Source organism: Dysidea avara, chromosome 9 (assembly GCF_963678975.1).
Source record: "Dysidea avara chromosome 9, odDysAvar1.4, whole genome shotgun sequence".
NCBI classification, from domain to species: Eukaryota; Metazoa; Porifera; class Demospongiae; order Dictyoceratida; family Dysideidae; genus Dysidea; species Dysidea avara.
In genome coordinates, this window is record NC_089280.1 from 7,028,206 (window position 1) to 7,046,511 (window position 18,306).

The window sequence follows — 18,306 nt, forward strand, 5'->3', positions numbered from 1 at the left end:
TGTTTGTAGCTGAACTCTCTACAGGGTGATTTGTTTGTAGCTGATCTCTATACAGGTTACTTATTTCTAACTGATCTCTTTAATTCTGTTCAGGGTGACTGCTCTATTAGGATGACTGCTCTATTAGAGTATCTCGATCTCGCACTTGCTACACCAAGTTGGATTTCGTGTTATAACTCCGTGGATTTAAGTCTGATTCTTCTACACCATTGAAGAGCCTTTCTAAGATGATAACTCCATCTGTACAGCGATTTTGAAAGCATTACCCCAAGCGGTTTACCTGGTAGGCGTGGCAAGCATAATAATAATAATAATAATAAAATAAAAATATTAAAAATTAGCTAATCTCGATTGCGTAATTGTTACACACTGTTGATTTTTTCGCTGTATCTTCCTGGTTTTTAGCTCGATTTCTTTCAAACCACAAAAGGTTTGAGGTTCAATAGTTAACCTATTCACCCACCGATTTTCAGCTTCTTCCCATACGCGGTTTACCCTGTAGGCGTGACAACATATTGGTGTTATTTTTCGTGCATAATCGCTCATAACTCTTTGTCTGTTTATGGTATTCCAGCCAAAGTTGGTACCGAGATGCGCCTTTATACCCCCCTTCTGTGTGCCAAATTTCAAGGCAATCGGATAACGCGTTCGAGTTTTATAGCAGTTTTTGTAAGTGTGCGACAAGAAAAAGAAAAATAAGAAGAAGAAGAAGAAGAAGAAGAAGAAAAAAAAAACGAAGAAACTCAGCCAATTTTTGAAGTCGCATATCTCGGGAACGCGCGAAGCGATTTCGCTCAAATTTGGAATGTAGAGTGCTGCAGTTGGGGGGCATGTCCACAGCAAAAGTCGTCTTGTTTCATCAAGGAAGCACAGAGCTACGGAGGTGCGAAAATTGCGTTTTCTTTCTTCCTGTCAATATACTCACGGGTGTTACGCGCCGGCTTCTTGGGCCGCACGACACACTACCGTGTGTCTTGATATATATACACATGCTAGTGTTATTTGTATTTAAATAGGAAGACCAATGATGTATATAAGCTGATGCTTCTCTCAACACATGGGAGTTCTGTTACATATAGATTCATATAAGTAAGGCACGCAAAACATTAGAGAGGAATGAGTTTGTTAAACTCATGATCATCTATTGAATGTGGAATTCAGTATTTGAACATTTGTTATCCCACCCACACTCCAAATTTGTGGATGGATCACAACTACACTACATAATGGAATTGACTGTGTCAAACTGGCCTTTGGCTGGCTGTGAGCACATGCCTGGTTTAAAAGTCCATTTTTTCAAATTTATAAATCAGGCTGGAATGCCTACTAATAGCTAGGGTGACTGTACTATTAGAGCATCTCGATCGTGCACTTGCTACACGCTACCTTAGATTTACACATTTCTTAAACACTGAGTTATGGTCTTCCAAGTTCATAAAACTGGATGTGTGTGGAAGATCCCCTTTTGTAAATCCAGTCACATATGTATGTATATGAATCCTACCTGATATAAATTGGCTTGGCTGTGCGAAACACTGTGTCTACTGTCTACAAAAGTAAATATAACAGGAAACTATTGACATGTGGTTGAGCCAATAATAAATGCTAATACAGTTATGCTATTTACAAAGATTTGACAGTCATGTGTCATAGAGTTCTACAGTTAGTTTGCTGCATTCTGTTTTACACTTATAGATAGCTAGATACATTTTAAGCTATTGTCTTGGGAAAAGGAGGCCAAGTTACCAGCCAACTAAAGTTACAAGAAATTGATTAATAAACTCAGTAAGACTGAAGGTATATAAAGCATGAGTCAATCAAAAAGGACTATATCTTTGGCATAATATAGTTATGTTCCCTTGCAGAAACTAAGTCAGATCAATGGCAAAGTGAATCTACAAGAAGCAACTTTGCTTGAGAATGAACGTCATCATTGCAATACGCATTTAAAAACAGGTCATGGACAGAGCAACACAGGAAGGAAGGCTATGTAATTTTTATTCCCCAAAAAGTAAACAGATTTTCCTGTAGACCAGTGAAAAAATAATCATACAGTAGCTAGCTACTATCGTACTGTATAGTAGGGACCACAAAGGAGTAGGCATGGCCCACGGGATAACATCACCCAAAAACCAGCTTCAGTTTTCCCCGACGATGATGAGGCAGTATTGGTTAGGTGAAACTAGGCCCAAACAAGTTTTCAGATCGACCCGAAATGCTTTCAACAAGTTGCTACGGAATTTTAAAAATAATTTATTTAACGGAATTTTCTACTGACTGACTGAGTACCTGACTAATGCCTTCAGACAAGCGTAACTCGATAACGGCTAAGGCTATGTGCTTGATTTTTTCACTGTTCAACATCACTTCAGCTCGACAGGTACCTTTTGGAAAACCGCAGTACATACAGTGCATTCTTCATGGACTTACCAGTGTCCTCCTTTGTGTTCCATTCATCTTTCCTACAGCAAAAAGTGTCGATTTGGCGGTAGCACATGATGGCTTCCCTTTGTAATGGAAATCATCCGTATTTTTCATAGTGGCTATTTTGATAGCATAGCAGAGGTGCTTTTCGAACAGTTCTTGATTCGAAATGCTACATAACGCATTGAGCATAGCTGACAATGAAGTGTAATGGATACTTCATGATCACTTTTCAAGCAATAATTGGGGTGCACGGTGCCATTTCAGACTGCAGTATGCGTGGGTTCACCAGTCATAATAATTATGTACAAAAAAAGTTTACAAACAAGTACACAGAAAAGTTTGGAATTTTCAACTAGAGTAGGGACCATAGCACATCAATAAAAAGTACTGAAACAAGCTGGAGTAGTGCACGATATTAAATCACAGTAAAACAATACGAAGTGTTATATCCCTACTGTGCTCAAGATATAACACTTCTTATTATTTTACTGTGATTTAATATCGTGCACTACTCCAGCTTGTTTCAGTACTTTTTATCGATGTGCTATGGTCCCTACTCTAGTTGTCCAGATATAACACTTCGTATTGTTTTACTGTGATTTAATATCGTGCACTACTCCAGCTTGTTTCAGTACTTTTTATTGATGTGCTATGGTCCCTACTCTAGTTGAAAATTCCAAATTTTCTGTGTACTTGTTATTATTAGAACAAAATATATAGCATATTTCAGTTTTAAAAGTATCTTTATTGGTTCCTTTCAGGTTGACTTCATATCTACTAGTAGACCTATACTTCTTCTAAGTTAACTTCTATGGCTTCCTTTGTGGTTAGGGAGCTTTCTAAGGTGGTGTTTATGTGAGCATCCTATTAGGATTTTGGCAAAGAACATAGGCAATCTCTATTATAAGCCATCACCATGGTTCATGACTATAGAATTTTAAATAAACACTCATCCTAATAAGGTGTTGTCATGCATAATTAACTGTTGCCCCTAGCAACCTGAATTTTACAATATTTGTGGGAGTCTATGTCTAAAGTAAATACTCCAATTTTTAAAAGGGTAGCTACACAGTGTTTATTCTAGGGGGGGGGACTCCCCCCCCTAAAATCTCAGATTTACCCCCTAAAATTTTGAGTGACTATTACACTATACTTATAGGTTAAGCTTGTTTTTATAACAGCACACCAAACATGCTCTCAGATTCAATCTCAGAGTGGTTAATATGAAGATTTTTCCCAGGTTAAGAATTACAAATGCAACCTTAAAAATGCTTTCTGATTCAGTATCAGATCAATTAATTTTTAAAAATCTGCTAGGGTACATATACAACTAACTTCATACATATAGTGATGGCTATTTGATATCTGAGAACCCAAGTCTACCCGGTTTTTTCCAACTAGCATGCTTAACTCTCAAAATTGTCCTCAGATAGATAGTGTATGGGGAAACATCTAAATGTCATGTAACTCATTTCTCATGACTTATATGTGCTATCCAGTTAAAAATTGGAGAAGGTACACACTTCAGACATTGACACCTACAAAATAATAAAATTCAGGTTGTTAGGGGCAACAGTTAATTAATGGTTAATTTTCCTGGAAATTTGCTTATTGCTATTGTAGTAGTACTATGGAAAGAGAAGTTTTAAAAACTTGTATGGTTTTATAATTCAGCATCAAATGGCGCATGTGACCAAAAAGAAACATCCAAATTTCTTGGCTTCCTCTATAATATGAACAGGTGAGTGACTTACTATATGGATACAAGAATTTCTTGTCCTCAAGTTGAAAGCTTGTCATCGAAGACAATCACATACATCATGAAACACAAGCTGAATAACAGTATCACATTGGAATTAAGAGGGGACCATAGTGAGGAACACTTATATCCATACAAACATGCGTTAGCATCCTTTTTGAAAGAAAAAATTTCCAGCACTAATGCGCTTGGATCCATATCAATACGATTGTATGGATTAACTCAGGAGATTTCATTTATAAAAGTACAAAATTGTGTAGCATAACTATTAAGATTGTGTGGCATATAGCTATTGACAGTACTATGGTGAAATATACGTATCTATAAAAGCAGTCACCATGTATTGGCATCCCAACTGCCCCGTTTTTATTTAAATCGGTACAATTGTCAAACGATTAGTCAATCATCTTCTATTGTTATAGATCACAAATGAAGTTTTCATAAACATAATTGAATGTTGTTAATTTTGCATAACCGTTTTTTTACCTCATTGAAAGTTGAACTTCTGACTCATTATAAAGAGCTATTTGGTGGCATTTTAATGAACGCTAACAGACGAATCTACAGTACTTCACATTACAAGGAACTTATCTAATCAGGTCACTGGCCACAGTAATAATCCCCAAATGTGTCATTTGTGTACAAACTGACCTGTCCATTGCAGCCACCTGCTTAATAAGGTTGTCACTCTGCAAACTATAACAAGAGTAAGTGTGATCCTCAGGGCAAATCTGTTAACATTGTATGACCATAAGAGACTAAAGATGATGTAAGAAACAAGAGCTATAGCGTATGGTACAACAAACAAACAACACACATTAAAAACATTAAAATCTATCTGCTTCAGAGTCCAGATACTTTATGACACGTAGTTCGTGGTACGTCTTACACTCAGCTTACTGAAATGCAAAAGTACCTCTTGAAATGCATTCAAGAGAAAGTGACAAGCAGACAAATATCTAACTACCGCAGCATAAATAAAGCAATTAGTTAGAGTGGCCAGTTTTTGATATGTTACCTCAATGAAATGGGAAGTGTTATGGTTATTGGCTCCCAACATAGTCATGACGCCAACTGTGTTTGTGTTCTGTTACTATGCCCATGTAATTGCTAAACTGTCGGCTCCTTTTATTAGATAATGAACTAATTAACATGTTGACTAATGATCAAATGACATTTATAAATTATTCAGATAACACATGCAATAAAGTGAAACAAAAGTTTTAACAAGACATTATCATACATAGATTATACTCATGTCAGCATTACTGATTGCAATAAAACATTCATGTAGAATTAATCATACTGAAACTAAATCCTTACTTTTTTGATAATACATGATGAAAAATGATCTTCAGACACTATCCAATAATCAGTCATAGTATATGCTACAATAGCTGTGCAACCTCTTTATACGTATGGTCTATATTTGTCAATGATACATTTTTGCACTCTGCACCCATCCATTAAAGCAATCAACATGGAATGACAAAGGTAAATCACTTGTAATGAAGCAGTGTGAACATTTGGCACAAACAATCAACAATAATAAACATGCGACTAAGAATGTGATAATTAATATTGCAAATAACGCACATTCTGCTAGGGGCCCTAAATCAATTGACTGTGTCTGACACAGGGATTCCTCTTGATATGGTAAACAGTGTTAACATAATACAATATATTAAAATTATAACAGCCAATTATTTCATTATGCAAGCAGCTTCCTGCTAGCTACTATATATAATCCCCACAATGTCTTGTCTATGCCAGGCATGCTGAGATTGCTGACAGATTTACAGCAGTCAGCATTGTCAACATAATTCCATTCATGACAGAACTAGTCCCCTAACTGACAGCTAAATCCCATGTACTAAATTTACTAGGACAATTGTACAGTACGTACCTTAATAATTGTCCATAATTTCTTTATCATTAGATTTTACAATGCAGTACTCTGTCAAGGAACTGGTGAGACAATATAGAGCAGGATTGGCTATTTTAATAGTCCATCACCTAATAAAAAATACAAGCTGTTTAACAGTGTCATACTTGCAATGTGGGATTAAGTGTGGATTTACGTACTGTGTGGAGATGAGGTGCTGGAATATTTGGTCTTTGAGGTGCATCCCATTTCACTTGATGTCAGTAACCACCTTTATAAAAAAGCACCATTATGAAAACCATAACATTTGCAGCATAGACAACCATATTGTTGCTGATGGGATGGCAACAGTACCATAACTACTAAGGGACTACACTATTATAATGACTGAGTTGCTACTAATTTCATGTCAGGATTGACATTTGACAATTTGTTAGGACACTGTGATATAATTAGTTGCTATGACTTCCATGTAACAGCTTGAATTAGTTGAGCACACAAGAATGGTTAATGGCTAAATGAGATATAATTGTGCAAGTTTAGTGGCAGGGGCGTACGCAGGAATTTTGAAAAAGGAGTTTCCACTACAGCTAAGTGACTGTTATATTAGAATAGTTTATATTTCCTGACTGCTTTATTAGAGTATCTCGATTTTTTCACCAAAATCATAATTCAGAACAATGCTATAAGTGTTGCTATCATGTGAGAAACTATTATTTAACTAGGATAAAAGTTTAAAATGTATCTTGTTTTATGACAGATTCCAGATTCTGGAACCCTGAAGTTTCAATAAAAAGTTGAAAGAAAACAAAATCTTATAGTGCTGGATATTAGACTGTGCAGCCTATAAAGCTATTAAATAACCTTTAGACAAAATGGGATCGAAATCAGTATGACTAACCAATGAATAGGTAAGATTTTCACTCACTTATAAAACTATTTGAGCAGCAAACACTTCTGGAGGTTTTATAGCAAGAACTTGCCACATCGTGTTCAACAAATGTAATTATCTTTCCCATTGAATTGAGGCTGCCTATATACATAGGTCCAGTCATGAATTTTTTCTCCTTTCTGTACCTTTTCAAACACACTTAATATAACATCTTTAAACAGGCTGTAGGACCAGATGTCCTACAGGCCTTCAGCACTTGCGCTGTAATTAAAGCCTTAATAAAAAAAATTAAAACAGAAGCAATAGCCTTTAAAATGAAGGGCTGTGTTCTCCAGTCAGTGGTTATTTATAAAATAGAAGAAGTTTGCTGGAAATACTATGGGCTGCTTTGAAAGGATGTTTGGGCTTGATTGTACCCAATTAATACTGCCAAAGCATCATGCATGAAAGAAATATAAGGCTGATATCTGGCTGGTACTTACTTGGTTGAAAACACAATCATTTGTACGCGCAATCACTGCTGTCAGCATAATATAAATGATGCCAAAATTTGTGCGTAGTTGGTGACATGCCACTTGTCTTTGCCTGGTGATGCAAAGACAAGTGGTAGCTATTTATTTTTTATTATCAACCAGTTAGGCACTGGAGGGTGAACACAGAAGGCAGAGCCTGTATGAGGTGTTTATCACTAACCTAGGAGCCTAATTAAAAATCTTTGAGTGAAGTATCCTAAAGGGAAATGGTACACAAAAGCAATGATCTCTAAAGCACTATTACATACAATACGTTCCTTATACAATAAAAACATGTAGAGCACAATGAAGTTTTACATTGTGTTCCTACGTATGATGGGATATTGTTCTTAGTATGAGATCTCTCCTTATGGAGATGCAATACTTAGTTCTTTATCCTACACTGTACCATGAAAGTGTGTCCAATGGGTATAGTGACAAAAGAGAAGTAAAAAACTGAAAATGTAGGACATGGGCGATGGAAACTGAAGAGAATGTTGTGGGGAATGTTTTGACTTAGCCTATCATGAGCTTTAAATGCTTATACATACATAGCTGAGCCTATATACATGAATATTAGACAAGTACTAGATTGTGAAGCTCAGGTAACTACGTACTACATGATTTTCTTAATTAAGATTAAATGCTAGCATTTATAGTTTATGTTGTGTCCTGACTATAAGCGTCAGTTAGCTCAGGACTTGGCATTTGACTGACTAGAAAACCAAACCTGGTAAACCTGTCCACACCAATTAAGATAGTTGATAAACATAAGTCTCAAAAATTAAAGAAAAGTAATTACAGGTGGAAAATCCTTTAAGTTCCAGTTCCATTTTAGCACAAAATTCAAGATTCATTTTAAAAGTGCATAGAACTAAACAGGTTATCACACAATGTAATGAATTGAAGGTTCTACATATATCTATGTAGAAACAAGGCATACAGGGAAGACTTGCACTGTGAATGGCATAATATTGTAAGTATAGTAGTGCCTAGACACAGAAGTATGTATGTACACAATATAGCACAAACCTTGACCACTTCTTCAGTTTACTGAGCTCTATTTTCCGTAAGTTGTGATGGACAGATATTTAAACGATACAGATACCTTGGCAAACAATACAAGCAACAGTGACTGGTTATGCAGTTATAGCATAATCTTACTGATACATTCTTAACATAATAAAATACATAATATTATGTGACTTGTGCATGTAATCTTACTGATACATCCTTAAGCTTACAGTCCTAATCAGACAGTACATTTATTGTAGTGGTACAACTTGAAGCATGCAACAAATTGCTAATGTAAGGGTGCAGTCATGTTGTACAGAACTACATATTACAATGACTGTTGCTGTAGCTACATATTACACTTATAGAAATCTAGTCTATGGTGTATATGTTCACTTCCTAGACATCTTTTGTTAGTTGAAGAGTCTGTTTCCTGTAAAAAGACAAGCTATATAAAGTATAATACAACTGTATGATCTATCTCACTGCTGAGGGAATATGGTACTGATCTTCAGAACTTTGTTGTTTACAACCGTACACGAACTAAATCCAATAATATCACAATTTTAGTTATAAGATATGTACTGCCGATACTATTACTATTACAGAGACAATGGCTCTTTCCTAAAAAGGTATGTTTTAATTTAATTGAGAATGATCTAGCTTAATTACTTACTGTACATTCAAACTCAAGCTGTCCATATTAATCAACATACAATGCACAAAACAATAACTAGACATCTCAGCATGGGGTATGCGGTATAGTACCTCCTGTTAGCTGATACTATCAATAATAAACAAACAGTTGTCTAAATAATAGTATGTAGTGTTTCTGATGTAACACTATCAAAAATTCATCAAGTAGAGGCAGATAATCCTTACCTACGTACCCAAATATGGAAAAAGGTACTCCTACATGGTAGTTGCGGCGTGACAGTACATTAAGCAAAAATTAGTAGCCGACAGGCCAACAACAGGTGTTGCATATAAACATAAATTAAAACATTGATGGGCTCTCTGGAAGTAGCTGTCAGAGCAACATCCTCAAAAAAAAAATGAATGAAAAAAAAAAAAAAAAACGGCAGATCTGAGCTAACAATTAGCTAGAAGTACAGTAAGTTGGAAAATATTATATTACACATCTCTGGATGCATCAAACACAAGCACAAAGTGTCTACACAATAGTGTGGCTAATAATTATCCCTAAAATTGTGTCCTTAACTACTTTCATGTAATAGGTGTCTTTAAGGTTTTTTAACATTTCACTAATTGCAAATCATCTTTAATACTAAACTCGACATTGTGACATTTTGGTTTGAGTGTATAGCAAAGTAGATGAATCTTGTGGGATTTGGGCAAACACAGAATCCTCGAAAATGTATTTTGCATTTGGCTATCTGTGGTACAATTTTTCTTCTCTTCAAAAGTTTTTGTAAGAGAAGTTTGCATAATTAGCTGGCTAATGAATTTTATGACTAAAAATGACACAAATACACTCAAGTATACACATTATAAACACAGAGAAGTGAACAAACTTATAATTAGTTGCAATCATGCGATGTCATTGAATTCATAACCAGTTTGGGAGTGAAAGTGCTGAGTTCATTAGGATTGCCAGAATGGCCTTAAAAATCCTTGCAACTAGGAATGCCAATTAGACAGGATCACAATCTTTTCCTAGCCTGACTCAATTTGCACACAGGGAGTTACACTATAAAAACTGAAGTATCCCCAGGACACCAAAATGTCCCGATCTGGACACCATTACCACCATTGGTGTCCATATATTGGAACATTTTGACTGTCCTGGGGACACTTCAATTTTTACAGTGTACTAACCACATCTTAAGCACCTGTTTACTTTTGAGGTGCTTGTCTACAATTAATGCCATCAATAAGATCCTACAAACATTAACGTAGGGTCTGATTATGCAATACTTTGTCTAGAACACAGTTTAACAATGAATGTGCCAACATCTGACATGACAATAACTACATGATATCTGTTATAGAAAAATGTCAATATAGTTGATACTGTTCTTGCATAATTCTACCAGCTGTCTGGGCATTGAAAGTCTAGTAGCTATGGCATTAAAAGGCCAAATTACATAGCAATTGTAAAGTACAATGTGTAATTACCAACAACACCTGAATGGTAAATTCAGATGTGTTTTGTAGCATCAATACATAGTCCCATGTGCTCGGTTGCATATACGTACACAACAATGTAACCAAACATGTGAAATGCAGACCTATATCATTGTGTCCTATTCTAATCAGCCTACTGTATAATATGATCACTTGCCAAAATCAAATCATGTATAAAGCATTAACCTACCCAATGTAGCCACCTGTTAAGCAAGATAACAACTCATAGATGACCAAAACAGACAACTTTTACTGAAAAAGGATATACTATACATACTGTACTATATAGACAACATACACTTGGTCAGTTCTGTGAAGAAGTCTATGAAGAAGTAACAGGCAAAAGATAAATGCATTGGAATTACTGACAATACACATACATAGTTCAATTCCTAACTAATATTCACTATGGCATTCAAACTCTTTCGCTACACTGTTACCAACAATATACACTTCCTTTGTAACAATCAATAACCATTGTCATCGCATCACTTCAGAAGGAAGTCCCTTGTTATTTCAACTGTACAACGTGACACACAATGTATTATGAACTTCTGTGTGTCCAACTGCTATTTAAGAAAGGATGTGTCTACGTGACTGAGCATGAGCTCTCATCGTTATTGTCACTACAGTACAAGGTACAAAACATTGTAGTGCTGACCTCTAGCTATACACATATGTCCATATATATATGGGTAATAGAAAACACACATTAGTTACTACATGGTTTTGCATAACTCTACATATACATAATATGCATACACAGTCAAAGTTCATCATTCACTGGCACTTGAGATACGTATGAAGATTAGTAGGTACGTATCTTATACCTTTGGATTGTACCAGTTGGACTGCAAAGGTTGGTTGTACAACAATTTCAAGGATACGTACGTATAATTATAGTTTCAGGATTATTAGCACAGCAGACGGTTTTAAATATGGGAATACAAAATTATTATACAACACATGGTGTACTTTATGACATAAATAGCACAACTTATGCTAACAGTAAGACAGTCGTATATATTAAGTAGCATTCAGAGTGCCCCTTCACATGTAAGAGTTTTCTCAATGAGTCCAAATATGCATGGGACTAGTATGTTTCAGTCTCGGCAATGCCTATAGTTGAGCTGTGATTATTTGTGTAAACAGTTAGCAAGTCTCATAGTTGAACAGTTTATAAAACAGTAAGGTTTAAAAGATGTGTTATGATTTTGATCATCAACTGAGGAAATTTGTTCAACCAGAACTTGTACAGTTAAGATACTTTAAGGTGGGTGTATTTGTACCTCTGTATATTTAGTTAATTGGAATTCAGTTTATAATGTGCTATATATACGTATTTTAATACTATACACATGTCAACTCCCCCCAATAATCCCTCTCCCACAAAGTACAATACGTATGTCAAATGTAGTTACTGATCAAAACATATCATGTTTTATTTGTACTTAATCAAGTATTAAGAATTACTACCGTAACTACAGGAAAATTTCTGGTCAGAGTTAGTAATTTCTCATTGACAGACCCTATTTTATCAAGGTGTACAAAGAAACTATAATATTATGTAACAATGTGAATATAACTCTGTACTGTTGTACTGTTAAATACACACTGTGTACTTGTTTGTACTTGTTTACATACATACGTACGTATGATATCACTTAAGGCGATTGCCTTAGGCAATAGTGACTAGAAGCCATCACAGACTACAAAATGTCGAAGAATCTGTAACATGTAAACAATTAAGCAATTAGGAGTCCATACAACTGCCATGACTACGCAATTGCATTCAGCAGTGTGTACCAATGCTACAAATATTTTTATTGAACAGGATGCTGTATGGTTAACTTCTGAACAACGTATTACACATTATTACTGTAACTGAACACAATATAATGCTTGCACCAATTACTCTCTCAAATGGTTACTATAGGCAATGAAACACAATAAATTATTTTATGCCCTATTGTATATAGTTTGAATAATAAAATATTATCACAGACATAGAGAAAAAAAAAATAAAGTTGACAAAACTGACGTGTGCTCATGAATGTAACATGTTGCATCATCCAACCGCACAGTCTGATTCACATTACAAGACTATCTTGTTTTTAATTTCTGAGAAACAAATCATTACAAGTACAGAAAATATGTTCGAAACATGCAGAAGCCAGCTAGTATCACTGCAACCCCCACCTAGTATCACAGCAACCGCATGCATTCCGAGGACAGTAAACTTGATCACAGGTGTAAACGTAGCATAGCAGAAACACCACAGCAGACATAATACTGTTACGACAAGAGTATTACGGGTTATAATGTGTCATTCAAACAAGTTTAGTTTAATTATCCAGTTGTAACGAGGATAAAGGATAGGATAAAGTGACTGATTAGGCTACCTAACTAACGAAGGCATTTTTATTGATGAGGTTTCACACTTGTAACTGATACTACATGATAGAACACTACCCTGGGGGTATCATAACTAGAATATCACATGCACAACATGCGCTCCAACACAATTAATACTACACTACCCTCAGGGGAAGATACCAATTACAACATATTGTATGACATATTGAAACTAAAGCAAATGAGCAGCGACTATACTGAAGCACACACACACTGGCTGGGTGATGGGTGAAGTGGATGAGCTGTGACTGAAGCAGTAGACACAACTCTCTGGGTCATTCTATATAAGCAAACCAGATGACATGCTGCCATTGTTGTAGCATGTGATATCCAACGTAGTGTTCAGTAACAATTGTTTGTCTTGGATGGGTAGTATAACCAGTGAAAAAGTTCAAAGATAGTAAGAGATAGGTGTGGCTGAATCAGCCTGCAAGTAATACCAATTAAATGCATACTTACTATACGTATGTTTATACCCAGTATCTGCCAAGGTTCACAGTCAGTAATATCTTTTTAAGGGAATGCAAACTTTAACAAAGACACTGAAGAGAGTTATGCTTTTTGTGTTAATTACCCCAAATATAAATAGTTGTGTCAAACAAGTCGTTTGATCTGAGTATAAGACAGTCATAGCATTTCATCTTAATAACAGTTTTTATAACTACATTCCAGTACAGATATGATATTGGGACATTCAAATTAAGTACGCAGGTTTTAGTCAAGCAGTTATTGCTGAATTTAGCACAAAATCTGTTGACTGTAAGGTATCACAATTAATGTTTAATAGTTGAAGACATGGTAACTAAAGTGAGTTTCAGCAGCTAAATAAAATTTTGGCCTCCAGGCTATGATGTACATAATTCAATTACAATATACTGCATGACAAAAAAAATTTAAATGCTCGCAATCAATTGACCAAACCCAAACCAGATTGAATAAGACTCACAAATGGTTTTGGTCTGGTCATGGCTAATTGAATTATGGTTTTAAAAGTTAATATTAAGTAGCAACATTGCTAGACAACATCTTGAATGCTACAAATTATACACACAATGTTGACAATGTTAATAACACACCTACGTAATTACCAATTCTTACACAATCCCATGTATAAAAATTTGGATGTACTTCTTTGGTCCAAAGAAACAGCACTCCATTGAGTTTACAGTTGTGTAAACATACACCAATGATTTTATCAGGGTGTGTACACTGCATGAACTTATGTGTACTTAAGACAGCACAATCGAGATGCAGCTCACTTGATACAACTTAACTTAGGAACTGGTAGGCTTGCTGCATTTTGCCATATTGGTGTACAATGCATTGAAATTTTTGTTTTATTACCTTTTGCATAGTAAGTATACACTGACTAATATATATATATATATATATAAAATCAGTGATGGCATTTGATAGCCATCAAGATCATAGCTCGGCTAGGGTACAGTGTATTACACACCTGCAGCAATCCTTTTAAAGATTAAATTGTGGAAGTTGTATTGGTCCGCTGGCAGACAATGAGGCAAATGTACAATATCAGTTTTGATATGGACAGTTTTGTCTCCCATTCTAGGTCTCATGCAGCTCAGTTGAACCAAGGCCACAAGGTCTAAATCCTAAACAGCTGCTGGGTAATTGGCTTTCTTACATACAAACGCATATACACACTTACATTCAAAATCTTTTGCAACTTCTAAAAACAATCCATTAAGCAGTAAGCACACTCTGTGGAACACAGACAACATGAATATGATAATGCTACTTACATTGTCACGGTTTGATGAACACAACCAAGAGTATGTATACTCTTGACACAACTCATAATCATTTACTTTCTCTGATATAAGACCTGGCATGGCAGCTTTATCAGCAAAGCACTTCTACATAGTGGCCTCTCAATTGGAAAAATCCTAATAGCAAATGGTCATTAAACGTCACAATCATAAATTTATTATACTGGTTACTAATTTCTATAAAAGAAGTAACCATGAATTTCTCTAGTAAGTAATGAATATTCTAGTTTGATTACAGTGTAGCTGCTGACTGGTCACTAAAAGGATTATAAGGCTAACAAAGTTATAAGCGCATACAAGCTTAGTGGGATGTTGTCAAACAGACCAATGAATTTAGTATAACAGTATAATCACATACATATCCATATGGATAAGTATAACTAGGTGAATAAATAAGTTCCTTCAGTACTGTAGTATTGTATTTATGCTGTGTTTGGTCTCAAACATTTTGTATATGCTAGTTACTTCATTCCAAGGTACAAGTAGAATACTGGGCCTGTACTACGTAAGCTATAATTATTACTTGAGCTTCACCACGTGAACAGGCAAATCCTCACACAGCTGCTGTGCAAGACACAGAGATATTGCTTAACCAGGCAACACACACACACAGTATACACTCATGTAAAAGCAAAGAATTTGCCAGCATTGACTCATAGCACTTGAGTAGTCCACAGGTGTGACAGTGCTGGTTTACTGGGTAGCTATAGGCAAGATCATGCCACAGGACTAGTAACATACAGGAGACTGTATCATGTCTTAAACGTGAAGGTGTTGGTACCAAAAGTCCCACTTGGATTTTCTCATGCTGTGTGAGACATGGACAGTTGGCATTTGCTTCCCTAGTTAACACCTGGTGCCCATTGGGTGGGTTGCTTCTCCAGGTCACCATAAGCAGCTGAGTATAGACTGGAGTACTGCAAGTAAAGTTTCTTGTTCAAGGAAATAACAAAAATTGTAGCAACTGCATGGCATACATAACCAGGCATCAAACCTGGAATCTTTTGATTACCAGGCAGGTATTCTAGCCACTTAGCTATGCTGGCTGCCTCATGCTACACCCATACATGCATGTGCGACACACACAAACCACACAAACTACTGGAAGGGATTTCAAAATGTTTATCTAGCAACAGCAATGATAGTGGTTGCACACATAATGAAATGCTGTAAATCAGGAAATTTCACCATCACAATTTTTATCATTGTATCAAAATTTTTAATGTTGACATTTTCAATTTATCCCGATATACAGTATTACCAAGGGTTCATAATGCAAGTAAGGGAGAGAGTATCTAGCTGGAATACATCTAGGAAAATCACTGAGTCAAGTACCACCCTGCATGTTCACAGAATAGCTAAAACCTTGACCTTATCAATGCTAATAAGCACCAATCAACATTAACAATTCCCTATCGCCAGAGGAAGTATTAGTTTGAATTTGACTGAGCTTATTTGTCACAGGCAATATTGGAAGCTGGATACTCTCTCCCTTACTTGTATTTTGGACTCTTTATATTACAAATTTGATAGCAATGTCTCATTATACGTAACAGAATGTATTGAGATTGTTGCAATTCACACAAAGTCATGCACGCAAATAGCTATATGCAACCATTTATTCAATTTTAAATACTTAAATATTTTTAAATGCATAATGGACAAGTTAACCCTAAGGCAAGAGGGGCATTATTAGCATGTCTAAGCTGCTCAAATACAAAGAGCCACTTGATGGCTTGAGCGTAATGTGTACATGTGTCATGCGTTGTTACAGTCTATTTGGAATAGTTATTTTCATAATATGAGACACACTATTCCATACATGTACATCAAACACCTCTGTCCACATTCAATTACAAATACATTACGATTGAAGTAACCAGTCATGATCACTGTAAATAACCAATACATTAGGAGATACTTATGTAGCTAATTACTACATTAAGTGAGCACGCAAAATATTGTAGTATCGAATTAGTGAAAGTGTTTAAGTTGATAAAGAGCACGTCATGAATGTCGGGCAATTAAAACTATTACCATCAGACACCACTATTGTCGTGGGCGAGGACAGACAAATTGGACATCAATCCGTTGGCGGAAGCTGGATTTTGACAGGCTAAAGCTGTTGTTGATTTGATTAAATCACCAGGTTATGCTTGGAGGCCACAATTCAAATTTAATTGTGATAAGTAAACTATACACTCCAGATGCTAGCCACTTGGAACCCTGGTTATTGAATGCAAAAAACACTCCAAATAGAGGCTCCCGATCTGATCAATTTTGTCTTTGTTACTTATGACAGACACCGGTACATTAGTTTATTGAACATGACATACTTAGCAACAGTGAAATGTAACTCCGTACTATTGGCATCATACAGTCAGTGACTAAAAAACTATATTTTACAACTAGCCAAACCTGAGAGTGGGGGGGAGTATTTGTAACACATGTAAACAAAATTTGCATTCATGTTTGATGTATATACATATTGTATGCTCTATATTGTGATTGTCTAAATAGCTAAAGTAGTGAAGAGAGAACTTGTGTAGTGAAGTGTCAGTGGATGGGGAAGGCCAAAGGGAGACTAGGGGGGGCTGGAGCATATATACTTCCCCAGGAATTTTTTTTGAAATGTAGCTGTGATGAGATTGAATCTGGAAACAATTTGAGAGAAATGACTAAAATCTGGATGTTTTAAGGAAATGGTGAATTAAAAGGATAAAAAGAACTATGTATAGAGGCTGCATAGTTACAGGGTTTGAAAGTTTTTTTTGAATAAACTATTGTTTTATTAGCTAGATTTTAGGGCAATTTTAATCATGGACTGTAATAAAAGTAACTGTGACTATAGGCTGAATTGTAAGGCAATTTCTAATCAAATAGTGGAGAATTTTTTTGAAAAATAGCTATCTCAAGATAGGATCTTGAGGTACTTTTAGTCAAATCCCTGTAAAAGAGACTTAATTATAAGCTGCACACACACGTGCACATAATAATGGTATACGTAACTTTGAGGTTATACTTTTCTCAGTGTGGTGCAGCTTGCTATTTTAGTCTGACTTTTACAACTAGCCCAATCATCATTACAACTAGCCAAAAGTCACTTACAACTAGCTTTTTGGCCACAACTAGCCCCCTTTTTTAGCCCCTGCATACAGTTATTTGGTAACAACAAGCTGGCATGTAGCTAAACAGCTTGGAGGTAGCTATGTAGATAACACCATATGAACAAGTTATATGGATACATCCATAACCATTTGCCAATAACAAATTTACAAATGTATGCAAAGACTGCATAATAATACGTACCTTTCTGTGGCACAAACCACAATTTATGATTCAGTGTAAACACCAATCATTTTGGTTCCACATACAATCACGATTATACTGTTATCATAGCTACAATATATACCTGATAACCAGAAACAATAACCATTTCCCCCATGCATTAGAACTGTCAC